Here is a 21656-nt window from a genome sequence, read left to right as displayed (position 1 = left end):
TAAAGTAGAAATGAAGTAAAACAGCATTGAACCCTTCTAAGCATCTGCTTCTTTTGGGGAATTTAACTTGCTGTGACTCGTTACTCTGCCGGTGAGGTCAGTCAGGGTGGCTCTGCCTCCTCCCCAGCTGTGCTGCTGGGGCAGACACAGGCTGCAGACAGCTCCTTCCAGCCGTGCCTGCCACACCAGGAGCCCCTACTCTGCTCCTGCATCCTGGGCTGTCCATCAGATGCTGTCTGAAGGGACTCAGTTTGCCAGGAGTTTTGGGAAGGAGTCATTGGAAGGAACGGGGCAGTCAGTTTTCAAAGGATGGGGTTTTTGACTTGTAAAGTTTCTCACTATTACAGATAATCATGAGCTTTAGTTTCTTTTCTTTCAAAGGCAACAGAGGAAGAGCTAAAATACACTATAAATTGAAGTAAGGAGCAGGTCTCCACATTCCTCATAGGATAGGTATTGCTGTTGTGCACAGGGTAGAAGGCACTGTACTTTCTCTTATCTCCTTCCATGAGCCTTCAGTGATGAACATACATAGATCTTAAAACTATTGCATTTGCTTCAGTAAAGCTGGATGTAGTGATACCAGAAATGGGTTCTGCAGGCTGTTGAAGAGATTCTTCATTGAAACTGGCAGTCACATTGGGAAGCAGCTGTTGGCTGTAGGTAGATAATTTTAAAGTATTTTTGAAAAAGGGAGAGGATAATTCCAAATTTCTATAGCACAAGCCAAGATAATTCCCTGAGCAGTCTAACCAAGAAAATTGCACAGGTCCTTGACACAATACTACCAGATTTGATACAGCTTTTCTCTGGGATCCCTCGTACTGGAGAATTAAAGAAAATGTAATGAATTCTGTGTGGGTATTGTAATTGGTACACAGGGTGTGAAGGAAAAAAGTATATAGGATATGTTTAGTTACAGTGCCAGGAAATAGTAAAACCTCCCTGTTTTATAGAGCCTGTAAAGGTGCTCTGCTGCAGCTGGCCATCGTAATGATAAAATACATTTTATGTCATCACAGGCAAGTTCTCCCTGTGTGTTGAGCAAATCCCTCTGAGCTTCTACTTTATAGGCACAGTTGTATTTATCTACATTAAAGGTTGCTCAGAGACTTTGAGGTCTTTGTGTGAAACTCGTTATTGTAGGAAGTCAAAACAGTATTATGCAATCTTAAGAATAAAATCAAACTTGCAACTCCCAGGGTGTTACTAGTGAGAGAACTTTACCCAGGTGAGTGACATTGAGGAGTTGTGAATACAATTTTGCTGATAAAGTAAATAAGCTACCACCTTTGTGCTTTAAGAATTTAAACAAGTAAGGTGCCAACTTTCCTATTCCAGTGGGTTTAACACGAAAGCTGCAGCTGCCTCCCACCTTTCAGGAAAGCCAAACTTATTCACAGCTTTGGCAAATAAAACTAGGGAACCCCTAATTTTGTATGAAACACATTCCAAGTAAATGCTAATCTTATTAGAAATTTCTTTCTTTAGGCTTTCTCATACAAGTCTACCTCTTGCATGTGACTAAGACACAGAACTTTCAAAAATTATTAAATTATTATTAAAATAGCTGTATATTTTGGAATAATAAATTAGGAACTATGGTACATTATAATAAAAGTAATCTTCATTTGCATGTGCTAATTAATTTCTACTTTATTGCATCAACATTTGGGAGTAGTAGCTTTATTAACAGGAATGAGTTTGCTCATAGTCTGAAACTAAACACTGAACAAACTCAGTGAAGGTGACCCTTTTTCCTTTCAATTATGAAGGTTAATGATAAAATTAATTAGATCAATTTTTTTACCTTTGATTAGGAGAATTTACCTTCTTTCAGCTTTGTCACAGAACCTGGGTCTGCAGTGAAAGATTTTGCCTTCTGTACTAAACTCAGTAGTTTTGTGACATCCTTTTTAAAAACTCTTCCATGTTTCTGCTACTCAGATGATGTCAGATTATTGAAGTCAAATTAGAGACTCTGTATTTGTTTTATCTTGTCATTATCCTTTTCCTGCTCTAATTTAATAATGAAATCTGCTTTTATGAAATAGTTTAACAATTTAAGACGAAACAGATTAAAAATTAATTGGTTTCTGTTCTTTTCATGTTCTGCCCGTTATAGTCGCAGTTATAATCTAGAGCACTGACATGAGTCATCAGTAGAATATTACCTTTATTTCTGATTTGCTTTTCCCTGTAATTAGCCTGATTTCTGTTCTTTGGCTGTTATAAATATAATGAGGAATAGCTGAGAACATTAATTTTGCTCAAATATTCTGCTGCTGTCTGGCACATTTTAAAAGCATTAACTATGGTTTAATCTTGAATGGCACAAAGGCCCCAACATCCTAGATGTGCTCAGGCTAAGCACAGGCATTCTCCTCAAGAGTTTGTAGGCTAAATAAACATGGGTTAATTGGCAAATACAGAAAGGTCTGGAGAACAAATAATTATCTCATTTTCTGGTGGATAACAAAAATTTTAATTGATTTGCCCTCTGTGACAAATCTGTCCCTGGATCAATAGTTTAATCTGAGTCTGAAATTTATTGCCTTAATGAGAAGGACATCTTATTCTGGCTGTAATATGACCCTTTCCTGATTAAGCAGACTGAGAAAGCATTAGTAGTTAACTTCTGCAACCTTCTGCCTCTTAGCAATTAACAGAGGGACTAATTCTGCAAGGTAAGGAAGCCTTTCTTGATGGTGGCAAATATTTCTCGTTCATTACAAGGAGTTTAAAGTTTTGGTAAAATAACAACAACAACAAGAACAATAAAATAATAATAATAATAATAGTAATAATAATAATAATAATAATAATAATAATAAACAATACAGAAGTAATCAAGGTGCCAGGTCAAATAGGAAAGAACTAGGAATGGTTTGCATCCAGATCATAAGAGATAATTAAGCAGCTGGTCTCCACTTTGTCATTGGAGGGTATAAGGAGATCATAAGATGACAGCATCCAAAGGAAAGTTCTGGTTGGTCTCCTTTTACTCTGACAATCCCACTTGTTTTCTCTGCTCACACACTTTCACTATTCCCCCATTTTATATTTCTTCTCATTATTATTTCAGACATAGCCTCCCTTTATGCCTCCCTTTTTCAAAGCATTTCAGATGGTCTCTGTCAGGAGTACATCAATAGTGCAGCAGTAGCCCTGGCTTTCCCTTCTGGGCAGCTCCAGCCTTCAGGGCCCAGCTGGTGCTCACTGCAGCCCACTCATCATCAGCCTCAAGGGGTGTGTGCCACTTCTCAGTGCTGCACACAGAAGCACCTCTCAGCTGCACCTTTTACAAGTGTGATTGTCAGCCCCCTACAGCAGAAGCTAGTTCAGACAAGAAAAATGGACTCTGTTCTCCTCGTGTGGTTGGGAGCACCCAACACTGCAAACCCCGAGTCATTGTCTGCAGAGGCCTCACACCTTGGTGAGGAGCTCCTTTTGTCTAACCTGGCATAGCCATTCTAGGAGCAGAATGGCCTTTTTCGTTTTAGCATGACTGACAGGCAGCCAGTATGCTCATCAGCCTCAGAGAACTCTGCTTCTGTATGAAGATCCATTTGACAGCAACCATGAACTCTTTCAACATAACAAAAGCCACTAAAATATTCTGCCTTTAGTGGGAGGGGCCATCCAGAAAGGACCCACATTTCTGCTGGGCTATTTGCTTAATAGAAAACAGATCCCACAAAATATTATTGGTGTCCTTATCTCAAGGGTATCAGAGATAGGGGTCTTTAGTTACCATGATTACCCTGTAAGCAGTTAGAAGAGGAGGATTAGGAGATTTATATATAGATACCAAGAAAGTTGCAACAAAAGTCTAAATAGAACATTTAAAATTTCCTTTTCCCCTTTTCTCCCTTATCAGTTTTTGCCATGTAAAGAAAAATATTTTTTTTAAAATTAAGAGATCATCAAAATCTCCTTTCCCACTCAAATTATCATATTTTAGCTTTCTTTTAGCTGTTGAGCAATCTGTTTTTCCTCTATCTGCTAGTTTGCACCTTCACATTATTTCTTGCTTTCATGTCCTCACTCCATACTTGCACTCCTGTGGCTTCTCAACTGTCATATCTTCAATACAAGACAATCCACTGGCTTTTTCCTTGTCTATTAAGACATATATTAATATGTCTTATTATAAACTACATATGTGATTTCCTTTGAGTATTAAAAGCAAGAGTGTAAGAAAAGTAAAATATTTGTTACTTCACTGGAGATGAAGGCCAAATAAATATCTCCATAACCATGCCCTTACATTTCATTGCCCATAGCTATGGGCTATGGCTAGTGAAAAAAGAACAAGTTGTTTTCTTTTGTGAGCAATAGTCAACAATGTTACAGTCACTAAAATGCAGCAAACTGCAGGCAGTAGCTTAGAATTTTGTTGGGAATTATCTCAGATCCACCTTTCCTTATGCTGTAGTGAGAGCCTGTCCTCCCTGTGCCTGAAGCTCACGTGAGGAATTCCAGCTGAGGAGGCTGCACACTGCTTTGGTGCCTCTTGTTCTGCTGACCTGCTCCCTTTTGCTGCAGGAGATTAGGGTACACTGGCACACCATGTAGTCACAGGGCTTTGTCTGTGCAGTACAAGCCACAGCAAAGGAGCTTACATTTTTCTTTTAGTAAGTCAAACTTGTTTAAGGATGTCCTGGCTTGTCAGCTCCCTGCTGCTGTGGCTTAGACTTGTGCCTTGCCTCATCCTCAGATGAGTCCCAAAGGTCGCTTGCCTACACCCCAAGCAAATGTCTTAACTGTTTATTAGCAGAAGGGGAACACTTCTGCTGAACTGCTGTGTAACCCTGAAAATGGAGCTAGAGGTAATAAAATAATGATAATTTCAGTCATTGTTTTATCCCTGCACTGAGTATTTAGCAAGAACTTTGAGGATTGGAAATATTCTTGCCAAGATAGTCACTTCCTGCCATATTGAAAATGTTTTTGAAGGCAGTAAACAAAACACTTCCAAAAGCATTCTAAAAACTCAGGGAAAATGAACATTTACTATTATTTATGGAATTGCAATGGGTATATTCAATTTTCCCTGCCTACAGACAGAGAGTCATGATCACAGTAATACTGGTATGGATAAAATATTGACAAGAGAAGGGGAGCCTCCAGCATCAATTTACAGTGACCAAAACTTGGAAGGGATTTGGGTTTGATTTTGAGTGAAGATAAACCCAGTGGCCTGGGTACCACTGCCTAAATCTACAAACACAACTAAATTGAGGTGGAGGGAGTTTTAGGATCAGTAGTACATGGACAACACCGAAATGAACACATTAGGTATATAAGCCTCCCAATCACAGCCAGCTTTCATTTTCTCCCCCTCTAATTAAACCTTTGTTTTATGGTTTATTAACTCACCATGCCCACAGAGAGGTGCTTTTGAAGGGAAAGCCACCAAGAATTACAACTGTGCCACTAGAGTGCATTTTTAAAATACAAATCAAGGTAATTTTGCAAATGGACAGTGCCTTTTCATTGAAAATTTAATCACCCTGTACATGGGGTTGACAGCTCGAGCAGAGCTAATGTCTCCATTCATTTATCCTTTCATCTTGGGATGCTGCAGCTCAGTATGGAAGAACAGCAGAAACCAGTGCAGTGACTTTGGCCATTATCACAATATTTACTGTGCTTCATGTGAATGAGACTGATTTATATGGTCTGCAGGTAGCCTGAAGGAATGGCCTACTCAATTTCCTTTCCCCTGATGCAGGCTCAGGATCAGCAGCAGACAAAGGGAGCTCTACTGCCCCAGTACCCTACATTCCTTCTTCAGGCAGACTGAAGCTCCACTCTGCTTCAGGGTACCAAAGAGCTGGTAGCAGGTACTGCACTAGAACACCAATGTCCACAAACTCTTTTTTGCTGGATTTCTCTGAGAAATGATGACCCAGAAGTAGCTATGCAGATTTCCTCTGTCCAGTGAATATTCCCTGTTCTTTTGAATACGTATTTTAAAGGCAGAATTTAATAGGAAATTTTACTTTTCCCTAAATTATCTTGTCTTAAAAGCTGAAAGAATGCTTCTCCATGTGAGATACATTGCAAAGCCACAGAGTCCTTTTTACTATCTGCTCTTGGCTGACTGCATTCAGCTGCTTTTCTTTATGACTGCTAGAAGGTTCTGACATTTTATCACTTCACTCCCAGTCTAAGATCCCTTCTTTTTCAGCTCATGGTAACTGTGTGAAATGGCTTTCCATTCACTTTTATCAAAGGATGGAGCCCTGCTGGGGCAGCAGCAGATCAGCAACACTCAGTGATCTCTCTGGGCTGGTAGGATGCACCCACCTCTTCCCATGCCCTCATCCTTCAGCTCAGGGAAAGGGGGACTGCAGAAAACTCCACTGATACACAAATGCAGCTTATTCCTTTGGGGGAGGAGAGCTTGCCTGTGGTTTGTTGTCGTTGTTGTTGTTTTGAAAGGCAAAACAAAGCAACACAGCCTCGTTTGAGGGAGCACCAGAATTCAAATGCAGAAGTCTTGTCAATTAGCCCCCCTTGGAGAAATACACAGCAGTTTGTTCCTCTCTTGATGTCCTTCGAGTTCTGAGGAATCCTAACTAAGAAGATGGCCTCATTTTTCTGTACCAGCACATCCAGGAAGGAAAGCTGTATTGCAAATACAGTAGAGTGACACCTCATGAGTGGCAAGAAGCCTGGACAACCTGAGTCTCTGGGTGAGAGAGGGAAAGATGAAGGGACAAACCCAAAGTCACCCTGAGCCTGTAGAAGGCAGGCTATAAGCATAACCTGGATATGATGGTTAGACAAGTCTGTGCATATGTGGACAAATTTGGGCAGAAAAATTAATGTACTTAATCTAAAGAGCAGGAGCCGTTAAAGAGAACTAGATATCTTCATTAGGGAAGAAAAACATTCCTGAAAATGTTTAATGGGTGCACTGAGAGACTGGAATTATAAAACATTTCTGACTAACTCACCAGGATATTGAGAAGAATTTGTATTCTGCAACAGAACTCAGGACAATTTGTGCTACTTTCGTGTAATAAGACACCATAAAGAAAGAAATGGTTAATTATGTGCACTTCCTTCATATGCAGCTGATAGATACCTTTAAGTACTGCAACAGCTTGCTAATGTACCCCTAGTATTTGAAAGAATACCTGAAGTAAATACACTGATGAAACCTCTCATAAACTGCTGGGTGCAGAAGGAGTATTTAACTTGCTCAGGTCTGTCTTTGTACAAGCTGTTCCTGAGCAGGTCTGTAGGTGACCTGACCAGAGATCACAGGCAGTGATCACACAGGCTCAAGAAAAACTGCACTTAGTTTCATGATGGAAGTTTACATAGGCTGTACCAGAATATGAAGACCAAATATGCCAAGGTAAAACCCTGAGTTGCAATTTAGTTTTCAGTAATTAATCTGGGACTAACTAAAACTATAACCTTCCTCACCAATTTTCTTGCAGGTCATTTAGAGGCCAACCTGAAGAACTAATTGTTGCTAACTCAAACATCTAAATGTGAAAGTCTTACAATTTGGTTTTACATGATTATGTTTTAAAAGATACTGCTATCAATTAGAGGATAAATTTCATAATTAAATAAAATCCCACAGTGAAACCTATAACTTGTAATCATCTGTAGTAATTCTCAGAGCAGACAGCATATTAGAGCCAGACTATGCTGTATTTCTCCTCCCTGTCTCCTAAAGGAACCAGCACTGAATCGAGCACCTTTTACATTCTAGGTTTCTCAGAAATTCAATAATGATCCCAAACTGATTTGTTCTCTTCATCTCCTCCCTCTCCACTCCCCTCCCACCCCACCTCCCCCAAGATCATAGCAATCTTAAAATTTGATGTCTCAAAGTCTCATTATTCTTCTGAGAGAGTGACTGTTTTCCCATTTCATGGTAGCTTACAAGGCTGATTGTTTTCTTGCTGCATGGAGCCAGGCATTCAGCCTTGGCAGGACAACATATTTAGGTAACTTTGTCAGTGACAGGGTGGCTGGAGCAGCAAGAACCATGTGGCAGTGGAACTTCTCCTGCTCCTAATGTGCCATCTCCAAGGTCTTTTCCTGTGGAACCAGTCCCAGCATTCTAAATCTGAGACAGCAGCCAAGATATTAGTCAGGTTTTGCTTCAGAGGTCTGATTTTCATTCCTCATCTGCTGATTAGACTTTTTTTTGTAATGTTATTTATTTAAAATACTTTTCCTTGGCACGAGATGTTTGTTTGTTATCTAAATGTAAGTGGGGCTATGAATGCTCTCAAAAGAACACTGACCTTTAAGCATATTTACAACATCTGTAGGAAACAGCTGGAAAACCTATCACGTGCTTCTTCAGGTAAAAGTGCAAAGTAGTGCTCCTGCACAGCTTTTTTCAAACCACTTCTTTTCACATCATGCATCACACAGCAGTGCTATTCATTAAAAGATGAAAAAAAATCCTCTATTGGCCTGAATATTCTAAAACAGAACATAAGGTGCCTATAGGTGAAATTGGTAGTGCAAAAAAGAAAAAGAAAACACCCAGTGAACCTTTTTTTTCCTACTACTTTTAGCTTTCAAGCACTCATTTGCTAAATAACTCCTTTTTAGCATCCATTTTTCCCCCTGCTAAATATGTGCTACTATAATGACTCCACCTGACTAATCACTCCTCAAGCATTCAAACACATTAGCTAATTGGATTGCAGGGGTTAAAGCAAGTGATTGGTAAACCTCAGATAATGCTGGCAACATTCAGAGATTCAGGTGATTATCCAAAATTCACCCAAACTCAGCCTCCTCTGGCTAAAAGCTCAGTGAGGGTTGCCATTTTTTATTGTTTCAGGTTGGCCATAAAAACCAGCGAGTCTTTTGCTTGAGCTGCTGCCTCCCAGTTTTCCTTAAGACCCTTTCTATATAGACAAATGTTTCTTTCATACATTTCAGATTATATGGGTGAAGAATCTCCCTAAATGGAGGGCAGATTGGGAATGGCATTGGGTCCTGGGTTTAGGGCATCATGTTCTGGACTTGTTTATGCAGCTATGTGATGTGGCCATGGCAAGGCACCCATGGGTGTGCACACTGCCACTAAATCCTGATCCCCTGAGTGCAGCCACTGCAAAAGCATCACTCAGTGCTGGTCCTGGGCTTATGGATATTTTCCTTCCAGGATACAGCTTGTGACACAGGAGCCCTGCATGGGGACTGAACCAAACCAGTCTTAGGCAAGGGAAGGTTCTAAAGATCTGAACAAAAGAACAAGCCCTGAGCCTCTCCAGCCCTCATTTCCTCCAGTATGTTCCTTTTGCTGGACTGAATATCCAGAAAATCATTCCAAACCACATTTTATTTCCTGAGGTGACATTCTCTCCTTGCCTTACAAGAGTTTGCTTTTACCATGAAGTAAAATTGAGCCCAGTTTCCTGAGCTAAAAGGCATTTCTCTGCTCTCTGAGGCTCTTTGTGTGCTCCCTGCCCTCGTGTTTTGCTCAGCCCTCAGGGTCACTGTGGCCAGCAGTCACCTTTTCCTCCCTCAGGACAACCTCCCACGTGTGCAGGGCCAGGCTGGCTCCTGGGGGGACCTGTGGCTTTGCTGAGGGCCACAAAGGCAGGCTCCTGGGGCAGGTGTAGCCAGCCCATCCCCTGCTGGAGCAGGGGCAGGAGGAGCCAGTGCCTGTTTGCCACACCTGTAAGCACAAAGCACAGAGCCCGGGCACACTCAGCCTGTTGCACCCTGTGCCCCTGAAGTGGGGGTAGAAGAAACTGAAGGATTGGACTATCCCCTTTGGAAACACTTGAGAACTCTCCCCATTTCCCCTCTCTCTGAGCTCTGGGGTGGTATTTCATCACTATCTGAGTGATCATGGAAAGTTTAACCTGCAAAATTATGCGCTGTAAATGACAACCATTTTACTCTCAAGGTGAAATACTTGGAGACAGAGAGAAAGAAAGAAAAAGAGAGAGCCAGTTTCCATGACAACCCAATGAAACTTATACACCGTAGGAAAATGTCATTTTCCAAAAAAGACAGAACTTCATGGACAAGAGGTACAGTACATCAGAAAGGAAATTGCAGTTTTAAGTGAAAAGCTCATTTGCATTTATGGTTTTCAGTTTCATTCTCTAGTTACAAGACCCAATTGTAGACAATTTAGTAGTAAAAATTACATTCAACATTTCAGGTGAATAATGTAGATTACAATCTAGTTCAGCCAGAAGTTCCTGGTGGCAGACTCGGGTTCAGAGAACACAGGTATGGATGGATTCTGCTTTAGCTGGGCTTATACTGCAGCATCAGAGAAGTTATTGACATTTTACACCTCTAATAGACTTTGCAAAGTCAGGATGCATCCATAGCTGTTGAGATTCCTGCCACAGCTTGCAATTTCAGCACCTAAAGTTATACCTTCTAGGTTCCATGTTACCTGTGATACCATCAATCACCATCCTTTGTAAGCCACATTGCATAGGAGAGCATTTTATGATGAGCATTAGTGTTGTAATATAGCAAAGAGCATTGTTAATGAAGCATGGAAAAAGAATAAATTCAGCTAATGGGTATATGTGTCAAATTTCAATTAGGGATATGTTGGAAAGTGAAAGAGAGCGACGAGCATACAAATTAAACCTTTGACCTTCAGAGTAAAGGGAGAAAAACCTGAGAGAAAAGGGGGATGTTCAGAGATGTTTTCCTAGCTGAATGCTGAAAAGTCTGAGCACAAACTTTGAAGTACTCTTTTAACTTCAATTACCATTGTTTAAGAAGTGACTCAGAAAAATTCTGTTATGATTCAGCTGGTTTGTTGACAGCTATATTACTGTTTGTGCTATTTCCTGTGTGGGGGAGAGAGAAAGACTGGAAGCAGTTCATGGTGATGGCAGACAAAATCTCACCTTTGTGAAGCCTAGGCAGAAAATATTAAAGCTTATCCTTCCTTGCCTGTGAAATGCTACTGGACAGAACCTCCTTCTCACTCCTCTTAGGCTTTCAAACAGGTTTTAGTTGAACCAAAGCATGTTTTAATGCATAATCTGATGGGCATAGCTTTTGATTGCAAATAAACGGTGGTGGAGGGTGCAGCAGGAGCAAAGCTGAGCAAGCTGCAAGGGCTGGGCACGGCTCAAGGCACCTGGCAATTGGTGGCTCATGTTTGCTGTGACAGTGAAGGGAGCAATAGCTCCCACACACAGCAGTGGGCTCACACAGGAGATGCTGCAAGCCTGCACATGTGATTTTACATCAGCTGCTCTGCTGAAGCAGGGTAGAATCAATTCAGCTCGAGTTTAATAAACACAATTGCCATTACATGTACATATGTCAGGGTTTAATTCAACTCATTCTTCTGCATGAGGAGTGAGGGTCTGCTCCACAGAGCACTGAGGCTTGTGTGGAAAACTGCTAAGACATGAAGCCATGTCCACTGCCCTGGCCAAAGCCAATGTGCAGGTGCTTTTCTGACTTGTTGACTGCTAGAGAAAGCTTCCTGGGGTGCTTGTGTGTGAAGCACACCTGAGGACAGCTCTGGGACAGACACCTCTGCCTGTGTCCTATCAGACTGAAAACAGCAGGCAGGAAGTCACCTCTCATTGCCAGCCTAGCAAGGAAACCAACCCCGCTTGTATTATTTCCCCACAACCAATTAATACAATTAACACTTTGATGTTCCTAAAATAGTTGAACATTTGGCTAGGAGACCAACCCTTGACAGAACTCAAAGTGTATTCTCAGGTTGTTGCCACAGGATTTCATTTCCCACAAAAGTCCATCATTCTGAGGATCTCCCTTATCTTTGCACTTTTTTAATCACAAAAGCCTCTGGATCCTTGAGAGTGCAAGCCTTTCCTCTCTTTTCTAGACATCCCTCCTGGCACCCCTCTGCTCTGTGGGGGTGCGCAGCCAGCTGCAGGTTTAACCACAGCACGGGGCTCTGGTTTGTGCCAAATTCCATACAGAAGGGAAGATTATAGTGACCTGCTGGGTAGCAAAACCTTGAAAGCAAGAGGGAAAGGAATCTCTGTGTCTCAGGGACAGTTCAGTGTCAAGCAACCCCAGGCTCACCAGGAGGAGCCCACGTGGGCCTGGAAAGACATTGATGCCCTCTACTTTTTGGTTTGTAGTAACAATATATAACTGATTGCTAGCAAGAGCATATATTACATAGAAAACTGTGTTTTGCTTCTTCAAAAGCTCATGTAAAGACTAGAGAAACATTGAATTACTAACATTTTTCTTTTTAAGTTTTCAACTAGGACAGGTATCTCAGAAATATTGCATGATTATTCTTAGCATCTGCTAATGGATGTATGGATAACTAATTATCCTGTTAAATCATATGATATCACTTTTGTTTCATGACTGAATGATGTATGTCCCTGTAAGTAGGTAATACAGGAGTATTTCTAAATGACAAAATTTGCTTTGACAATTCCTGCAGCCTGAAACATTAAATTCTCTTAATTCCCATATGGCAGCACATATTTAAGACTCATTTTCAAGGTTTTGTATTTACTTTCAATAGCTAGAAAGAAAATATTTTCAGAAGAGTATCTACTCTAATAAACATCAATATGTTTATTTAAAACTATATTTATTGGCTTTAATTGCAAAAATGTAACATTATTATTACTGGATAAATATTATACTGTGGAAGTCTATTTCCAATCTTAATATTCTCATTCACAGGTTAGAGAAGGAGGAATCTTCTGTGAACTTCCTGCAAAATTTGTTTTCAGCTTCTGTTTAAGTGAAAATCCTTGCCAGAAAACTTGTCAGTAGGATATTCAGGGAAGTTTTATTTGCTCTTGTGTATCTAACCATATGAAAATAAAATCCTACTTCTGAACTTTTTAGAGCAACCCCTCAATGAATAGGGATTTCTTTAAAAAAAATAAAAAAACACCTAAGCTGCTGTTCTCCAGGCACTGCAGTGCTCAGATACTGCAAAGGAAGTTGGAGATCTGTGGGCACATACAGCAGCACAGGGAGTGACATCCCCCAGAGTCTCATCTGGACCTGACACAAAGGAGGAGCAAGGAAAGCAGGTGAGGGATACAGCACTGCATTCACTCAGAGTCTTAACTGCCTGCTTTGGTGTTACCTGGGGGGGAATTTTTTTCCTGTTTTGGCAGATTTTTCCCCAAATACCTTCAAGCTTCAGATAACTCCTTTCCACAAGCAGCAGAGATGATCAGCTGAGTGCTACAGGCTTAGTCCTGTCAGGTAAATTACCCACAACTGCACCACTTGCTCAAGTCAGGGCTGCAGACATTGACCCAAAACTCCAGCTCATTTCTCTCTTGCTAGTGAGGATGGAGTCCTGCCCTACTTGCCAGCCATGGATTTCCTCCCTGATTAGAAACAATATCTAATGCAATTTAAATCTGACACTGGGGTGGTGTCACCAGACAGAGAGACATTCCTCAGTACATTAGAAGGAGGAGTTGGGTGAGCCAGAGAAGAAATTAGCCTGCTTTAATTTAGGGCTGGGTATGCACGCTGCACCAACAGCTCAGCATGCTCAGAGCCAAGTAGATTAAATGCAGCAATTTATTGCCAAGATGCAGGATTGAAGCACAGTGGATGTGTTTATGTTTTACACCTCTAATCTTGCCTCTGTTGTGCAGACTTTAAAATTGCACCAGTGAGAAGAGGCTGAGTATGGCTATCTTCAGGTAAAAAATGGAGGGCTCGGGAAATGTAAAAGACAGAGAAAATGAAGAGTATGAGAGTCCTTCTACTACTCCAGGAATTTTTCAGGACCTTTCTACTATTTGATGCAATATAGATTTCTACAACACATTGTTAGGAGAATGTCATAAAACATAGATTAATGATTGCATTTTCATCCTTTTGATGTGCCATTTAATGAGGTGTATTCCCTTTCATACTCAACATCAAAAAGACAACCGCTGGAATTCTTCAGGTATACATCAAACAAGTTTTTGTGTTAACAGGTAAAATCATCTAGGCAAGAGAATGCTGCTTTTATAGCCACTGTTGTGCAGCTGATTTGATACAGGCAGTCTAGTACTAGTGGTTACTCACTAGAGTAATTGAAAATGTATGTGCAAGCTCTGCAGCTCAAGCCCACTCTGCTTCCCAGCCCCAAATGAAAGGGAACAAGGTCTCCCTCTCTGTAAGTTAGATTAAGTTTGCAATTTAAAGAGCTTTTAACCATGTCCAGCATAGTCTTACTTTACAGAATTTGTAGCTTTCATCTAAATCAATATTCTCTTTAAAGGGTCCTACTTTTAACACTTCCAGCTTTTGTGATTGTCTATAAAGTGAATTACATTATTCTGAAAGCACTTGTTAGGTGTTATGTTGAAAAGATGTCCAGCTTTTCATAACAGTGGATTTGTTTCTGCAGGTAACTATGATTTTTACAAAACAATCCCACCACAGGTATCTTGAGCAAGTTTGAGCTTGCAGAAAAAATTACTTTCTAGAAAGACTGAATTACCTCCTAGATATCCCAAATCTGGCTCTGCTGTTGAAATTATTTCATTTCACTCCAAAACCATGAACATATTGGTTCTTCAGTCCAGACAAGTTTTACAACTTTTATCACTGATTGTGCCCTTGTGCTGGTCCAAACACCTATCACTGTTGGGAGAACATGGAGAAACCTCCTTCCTTTTAAGTATTTGTTCCCACTGCCTCCAAGCAGTTTTTTAGCTGTTGGTTGGCTACAAGTGCAGGGCTTTGTTTTTTACACAATTTGTGGGGGGGTTCTGGTACACAGCCCTCTGTGGGGTCAGGCTCTCACCCATCCAGGCATTGTCTTGGACTTGTTGCCAAGTTTGCTGCCACCACACTTTTATTCCCTGCCATTTCTAAGGGCTTCAGTGTGGTTTGAACAAGTGTCCCAGTAGATAGCAGTGTTGCCTAAAAGTGCTGGGGATTTCTAAGAAGAAAGCTTTCTACTACATATTCCTAAAATTTATGCTATACCTTAAGACTATTCATTCAAACACAATATGGGCAAATTGCAGGATGTCTCCCAAAATATAAGCTGTAACAAATAAGGATTTCGACATTCATTCCTACACATTTCTGCATTTAATCAACCTGTTCTTCTCTATGCCACCCAGTCATTTAGTGCTCAAATTCTAAAGACATTTTACAAGACCTGTGGAATTATTTTTTTAAAATATAATGAGAGAGAAAGCTCTGTTTTGTTTCAGTAAAAAAACAAATTCAAAACAAATTCAAACAATGCTCTCTAGTTCTCTTTATAATGACTGGATATGCAAAAGCTGGTTTTAAATTCTGTGACTCATCTCCAGCAGCAGGCTCAGCTGAAGGAACACAGGAGAGTTCTAGCCAGTGTTTTACAGATACATCATTTTTCTGAACAAAGGTGAAGGTTGGTTTGCATAGAGCTACGTGCAAGTGAATAAGCACAGCCACTAGTACTGCTCTGCAATTTGTTCTTTCTCTTGCTTCAGGAGACAGCACAAATGCTTTTCTTTTCTTTTTTTTTTTTTTAATATATATTTGGATTATATTAATGCATATTGCCTATTTGTCCCTGACTTATTGCTCACCTCTGACCATAGCTTCAGGTCCTAAATTTAACTATTGTTTTCCCAAGGTGGTAATAGGAAGCTGGTATATGTCCAAAAAATGTCTCAGGTCCATTTATGAGCAAACCATACTCATAGATAAGGTAGAGAATTGTTTACTTGTTGCTTTGGGAAATGTTCCCTAATTTTCTTAATTTTATTATCAACAAGTTCTCTTGCTATGACAATGTCTATATCTATCTTATATGTGTATATATACACACATAAATATGAATTTAATATATGAAATCCTGAAATGTTACACTGAGAACTAATGCTATCCACAGTGCTTGAAGATTTGAGCTAGAAGTCCATTCTTCCCACAGATCTTAGAGTGACAGGAAGTTTTGAATGGGTTTTTAAATATATCTTTGGAGATTTAAAAATAGTTTTATACCAGAAGGCAAATATACAGTAGGTCCTCCTGTGAAGCTTATCTTTCAGCTGGCAATAAATAGTGTATGGCTCAGGGATTTTTGATCTAGTTTGGCCTATCCATTCTGTTATACCTGAATGGATTGCTTTAATATGCTATTGAGATGAGCTCCCACTCTGGAAGGTCATTAAATGGTAATGAATTACCAGCTTTTCTTATCCTGAGCTGGAGCCAGCAGCTTTCTCAGACTGCAGTGCCATCACCAGGGGTCTGCAGGGAGAGGCTGGGGCAGCATTTCAGTGAGGGGCTGTGACCTGTGAGCATGGGCAGCCAGGGAACCTTCCCTTTATCAGCCATGCCATGTCTTTATCACACAATAGACTGCAACAATGAATCCTTTACCTGGGATTTTCTAGTGCTGACTTCACTGAGAAGGGTGACATTTAAACTCTCACATCTTCCCCTTTAATTTTCTTGAGATACTCTTCTTCCCACATCCTCAAAATTTTATTTACTTTTTAATAAGCACCCTATCTGAATACTATCTGGGTAAAAGTCATTTAAGAGAGAAATGGTTTTGTTTTGTTGCTTTTCCCCCCTAAAATATATTACATAATAACCATAAAGAACAACGAAATATGGTTGTTCTAAGCTGTGTATAATGGCCTCTAATTGAAAACTTTGTGTACCCCATGTCTCGCTTTCTAAGTATAAATGGATACTTAGTGAATAAGATGTCTGACTTGAACTGAAATGAAAATTAAAGTGAATCTTGGTGAGCCAGGGCCCTGTATTATATATTGATTGAGGTTTTTCATTATTTGATGTTGGTAAAATAGCTTCTATTTCAGGATAAATATTTATCCTCAAAGAAAAAATTAAATTACCTATTTACTTATTCTTCAGGGCAATATGTATCCTGAAGAAGAGACTCTGTGGTGTTAAGAAATGCCAACTAATAGATGGCATAGAAGACTGAAGGTGAGCTACATGTGAATTTCTTTTACACAGAACTCTTCAAATGCTGGCAGTAACACAATCATTCTGATAAATAAGCCAAAGAGTAATTACTGAGCACTGGGATGGTTAGCTACCACCTGAAGGCATAATTCTACAAGACAAATGCACATGGACTTTGACAACAGATAAGATTTCTGATTTCCCACACAGCAGAAAACTCTCTCCACCTTACCACTTTACAATAACATTACTTGTTTGATTATTATCATTCATCTTTTGCATTATACAGAAAGGTAGTTCCAGTGGAGGTAAAATACCCTCGAAATTACCCACTCTTTCTTTTTTTATAAGTAAAAGCTATTTGTCCTTCTACTCTCCTCTCATACAAAAGCTTTTCAGTCTGAGGCATGGGCCACATCCCAGCTGAGCCATAGGGCTCACTTTCAACTCCAAAGGAAATTTCTGTGGGTGATCTATCTTATTACAAGAGAGAAACTGAGCTGGGCTGCAGACAACTCACCAAAGCTGAAATTCATCATGTTTCTTCTATTCTGAGTTTAAGCTACTGTATCTGATTTAGGAAATGAGCTGGAGAAAAAAAAAATAATCATGTTTGGCTCGTTCAGATATCACCTATAAATATAGTTAATGTTATACAGGTTAAGCATGGTTGTAAGGTGCCAGGAAAGTACATGATGCATAAAACAGGCCTTCCAGAAAATAATTCTTCAGTAAATTGTACTTTTGCTTGTAATGAAGCTATATATAAACTACACAATGAGGCAAGTCATGCCCATATTGAACCGTTGAGTAGCGTGCCAAACCTGCGATTATTTCTTCATTTTTCTCGATTCCCTTATTTCCCACATAATTCTCTTGTTTTCCACTTTAAAAATGTTATTTTCGCTACAAAGCTCATGAAGGTCATGAAAAATATTACTATGAGTATATACTGTGAATAGACTGAATGTTTTATCTCATCCTTTCAGTCTTACAGAATAACAGCAGGATCAAGCTTTCAAGACCCACAGATCTTGAGACTGAGAGCACCCATCAGAGACTTGGTGTGATAAGCAGGTAGAGTCTGCATTTTCACTTCTGCTTCCTCTCTGCTGATGGTAACTTCTAAAAAACTTGGAAATGGGGTTTATTATCCAACCTAAGGAGGTGAATGCATTGGCATTCTCCAATTCCATTCTATCTCATTGCATGAGAATGAGTGAAAAGGAGAAGGAGAAAGGGCTGGTCACTTTGCAGCTATTCCTGGTAAACTCTGCTCATCCTTGCAGATACAAGCTTGGTTTTCATCATGCCACTTGCCTACTTATACAACAAAGATTAAAGGCACATTTTAACAGACATTTGCTTTCTAAACTTGCTTATTAAAAGGAAACAATGACTTTTTTTTTCCCAGGTGATAGTTTAACATAATGGAAATCATCACAAGGAGCAATCACTTTCTGAGCAGGTGCTCAGCTTCATTACACTGTATTAGGAAATGTAAAGACATGATATATAAAAATGAATCTCCAGTGTCAAGTTATTTCTAGTAAATGAAAAATAACTCCCCTCCTGTCAGTTAAGCTTAACCAACATTAAATTAGCCCAAATTAGGTCAGAATCAAGCCCAGAGATTATATAGAATATATTGAAGAAGAGATAGTAGAGTGTTTTACCTGTAATTTATTAATTTTGTATTTCCCCAAACTACTCTTATTGGCATCAAATACACTGAATATATTTTAAATATAAATACCAAACTATGAACCTGAGTACACTTCATCTGTGTAAACCATGAGTAAGAACTTGCTTTCAGTGCTAGGACTGGAATTAGCAAGATATTTAAATAAAGGAAAAATTATTATAGGATTACAAAAGAAAACAGTAGCAAAATATGCACAGCTAGAAGACCCTACCTTAAGGAGTGTACAAAAGCAGCAGGTACTAAGAACCCAAGTAATTATTGTTAGAGCAATGTGCCAGCTGAAAACTATATCTATCTAACAGCACAAATCCAAAACCAAACTATCTTCTTGCCAAATTACCTTCAAAGACAATAACTCTTAAAATAATTCTGATATAAAAACCAATGGTACAGTAGTTTGTACTCTTAGATTTGGTATTAGTCTCAGTGTGTCTGTAGCAACATTCTTGATTATTGCTGTTTGCTTTAATATAAATTTCTATTAAATGCAAGGACATGGCTGACACACAAAATTCACATTTATAAATAGTTTCTTATTCCCACAAACAACAAGAATCCTTGGAAGAACTCTAGCCTCAAACTTCTAGCATGTAATTAATTGTTTTTCTGTGGTGATTGGAAGCTTCAACACATTTTGCTATTTTTAAATCAGAAACTGTTTCCAAATTAAGGATTCTTGCTCAGAATTTGTACCTGTAATTTGTGCTTCCCAATAAATTAATCTTAATAGCAAACAATCAAGTAAATGTACATGTGCTTCAAAATGTAGTTTAGGAGCAGTGGAGATTTTCATGTGAAAAGCTGCAGCTCAAATTAATTTGACACATTAAAATGTCTCCTACCACGTTCCCTGTCCAGAACTGCTTGGGTGAGATCACGTAGACAGAACAACATTTCTCTTAAATGCGGTTTTGACTACATGGATACCAGGGCAGCCTCACACAAGGCTGTTTTTATCTTTTACTGTGTAACAAGGTGCAAGTCCAATTGCTGCAATTAGGGATTCAACACATTCTAATATTGGAAAGCAAATAGCAGTCTTAGTGCAAACTTTCACTCAGGGAAAAAAAGAAACAAACCACACTAAACTATAATTCCCAGAAGTTTGAGAGAGAACATTTTAAAGCTGGCAGAGCAGAGATAAATGAAGAGAAAGAAAAATGCTTTGAAAGTATGTTTCAAGCAAAACATTTCAAAGTGCCACCAATAGAAAACCAATAAAGACTTCCATTACCACATTACTTCACAGTTTTAAACCTGTGCATATAATTTTTCTTAAAAAAAACCTCAACTTCCTCTGGGGAATCACCATCTAAGCAGTCTCACTAGCAGCTGTCTGTGAGTTCAAGAATTTGGGTGACAAATAAAGGAAATCCTGCAGCTGCTGACTCACTTCACACAAAGGTAATTGCAGATGACCTGAGCAAGATCCTGTCTTGAACAAAATCAGGAAAAGTCACAGAAGTGCACTGAGACAGGTTCTGTTTCTCAGTGTGACAGCTGCTAGAACAAAGTTCTAACCCAACTATCCCTTGGGTTTTAAGCCATTGGTGAAAGGAAGAATGTCCAGCAAAATATGTGTACATCTGGCCAGTCAGCAGTGAGAAGATGGTATCTGAAAATATGAGAGAGCTAGTCTAAAGAACAGTCTGCAGGGTAGGTGGAGGAAAGCCCTTTAATTAGGGCAGACACACTGACTTTTGGAAGAAAAATGGCCAGGCCCCATTCTGTCCTCAATTGCTGTGTTGCCTTGTGCAATGGCAAGATCTTTCAAGGTCAGTAACCTTGCAGTCAGCAACACAGAAGCTACTAGTTTGGGAAATCATAAATATTGCAAAAAGCATTGCCAGAGAGCATTTATTTTTCATAAGTTCCCACAACTGATAGGCTTATCTCCTCCAAGCCTGCCTTCACAGTTAAGCAGGATGACATTCAGGAATAGTAGAGGAAAAGCAGGATACTTCACACAAGATGCACCTTTAGATTCTTTTAACTACCCTCACAGTAAAACTTCATACACATCAGCCAAGAATTCATTCTTCTGTTTTCTTAGAGAAATAATGGATTCAAAAGAACTAGTTCACCTAGGGTACTAATTGGGTGTTTTGGAATCTTTGAAGTGATAATATAAAACCATCAGAAAATACAGGCTTCCTCTGAAAAATAAGTAGGATCACAATACTAATGGTTTGGGGGCTTTAAAGGGGCAAAAAAAAAAAGCTGGATTCTGTAGATGTAATTTTTGCATGCATTATCCAGAGACCCTCTGTCTTAGGAAGACATTTTCCTAAGAGAGAGGGTCTCTGGACAATTTTGAAAAACCAAAATGAAGTTAGGATTTTTCCACTGCAGCTTAGAAGTGCTTGGAGCTACTAGATCCATCAGCACACAAAAAGTGAAAAAAATAAAAGCAGGTGGTATAGTAAAATATTTTGTGGATTAGATAGCTGTTAGCATAGCATAGGTGCCCTTGATGTTGCTTTCCAAATCCAGTTGTCTGCACATGGTCCTGAATGTTGCAAAACACAGAATCCCAAAATAGCCTGGGTTGGAAGGGACCTTAAAGGACATCTAATTCCAACTAATTCTAACTCCTGCCATGGGCAGGGATGCCACCCTCTAGACCAGGTTACTCAGGGCCCCATCCAACCTGGCCTTGAACAAATCTCTTTGTCTATTAACAGGTTCCTCCCTCTTCAACAAGGTACAAATCTCAAGGTACAACAAGGAAAGCAAGGTACAAATCTCACTTTTATGGATCTTAGATGCCATAATATTGAAGGCAACATCTCAAAAATCCCACGGAGACAGATGTCAGTTCCTGATTTCCCCAAGGTGAAGACACACTGCACCTAGGGTATTTGTTGAGACTTTTTGCCTCAGGGTAGGTTTTAGTACAATCATTTTAAGATGAAGGCAACTGCACAAAGGTAAATTTCCTCCCAGATTTAGAACTAGCTTGATGAAGGGAATTATTGATTACTGATGAAATGCTAATACCATGCTAAATGTAATTTATTCAAGAGGTAGCCGTGCTGCTAATGAACAGAAACATTTC

General features: G+C 39.6%; 1 long non-coding RNA gene across 1 annotated transcript; it reads left to right on the top strand.

The window, feature by feature from the left end:
- Positions 1 to 12799: 12799 nt before the first annotated feature.
- LOC139593410 (uncharacterized) lies at positions 12800 to 21400 on the top strand. The gene is made up of 4 exons (XR_011680289.1): positions 12800 to 13031; positions 16840 to 16914; positions 17883 to 17970; positions 21283 to 21400. It is a non-coding gene; the product is annotated as an uncharacterized lncRNA (long non-coding RNA).
- The last annotated feature ends 256 nt before the right edge of the window (positions 21401 to 21656 follow it).

This window comes from Agelaius tricolor, unplaced genomic scaffold, assembly GCF_023055355.1.
Source record: "Agelaius tricolor isolate 1412-34295 unplaced genomic scaffold, bAgeTri1.0.p SCAF_10, whole genome shotgun sequence".
Lineage (NCBI taxonomy): Eukaryota > Metazoa > Chordata > Aves > Passeriformes > Icteridae > Agelaius > Agelaius tricolor.
This window is presented reverse-complemented; position numbering and strand designations above follow the sequence as displayed.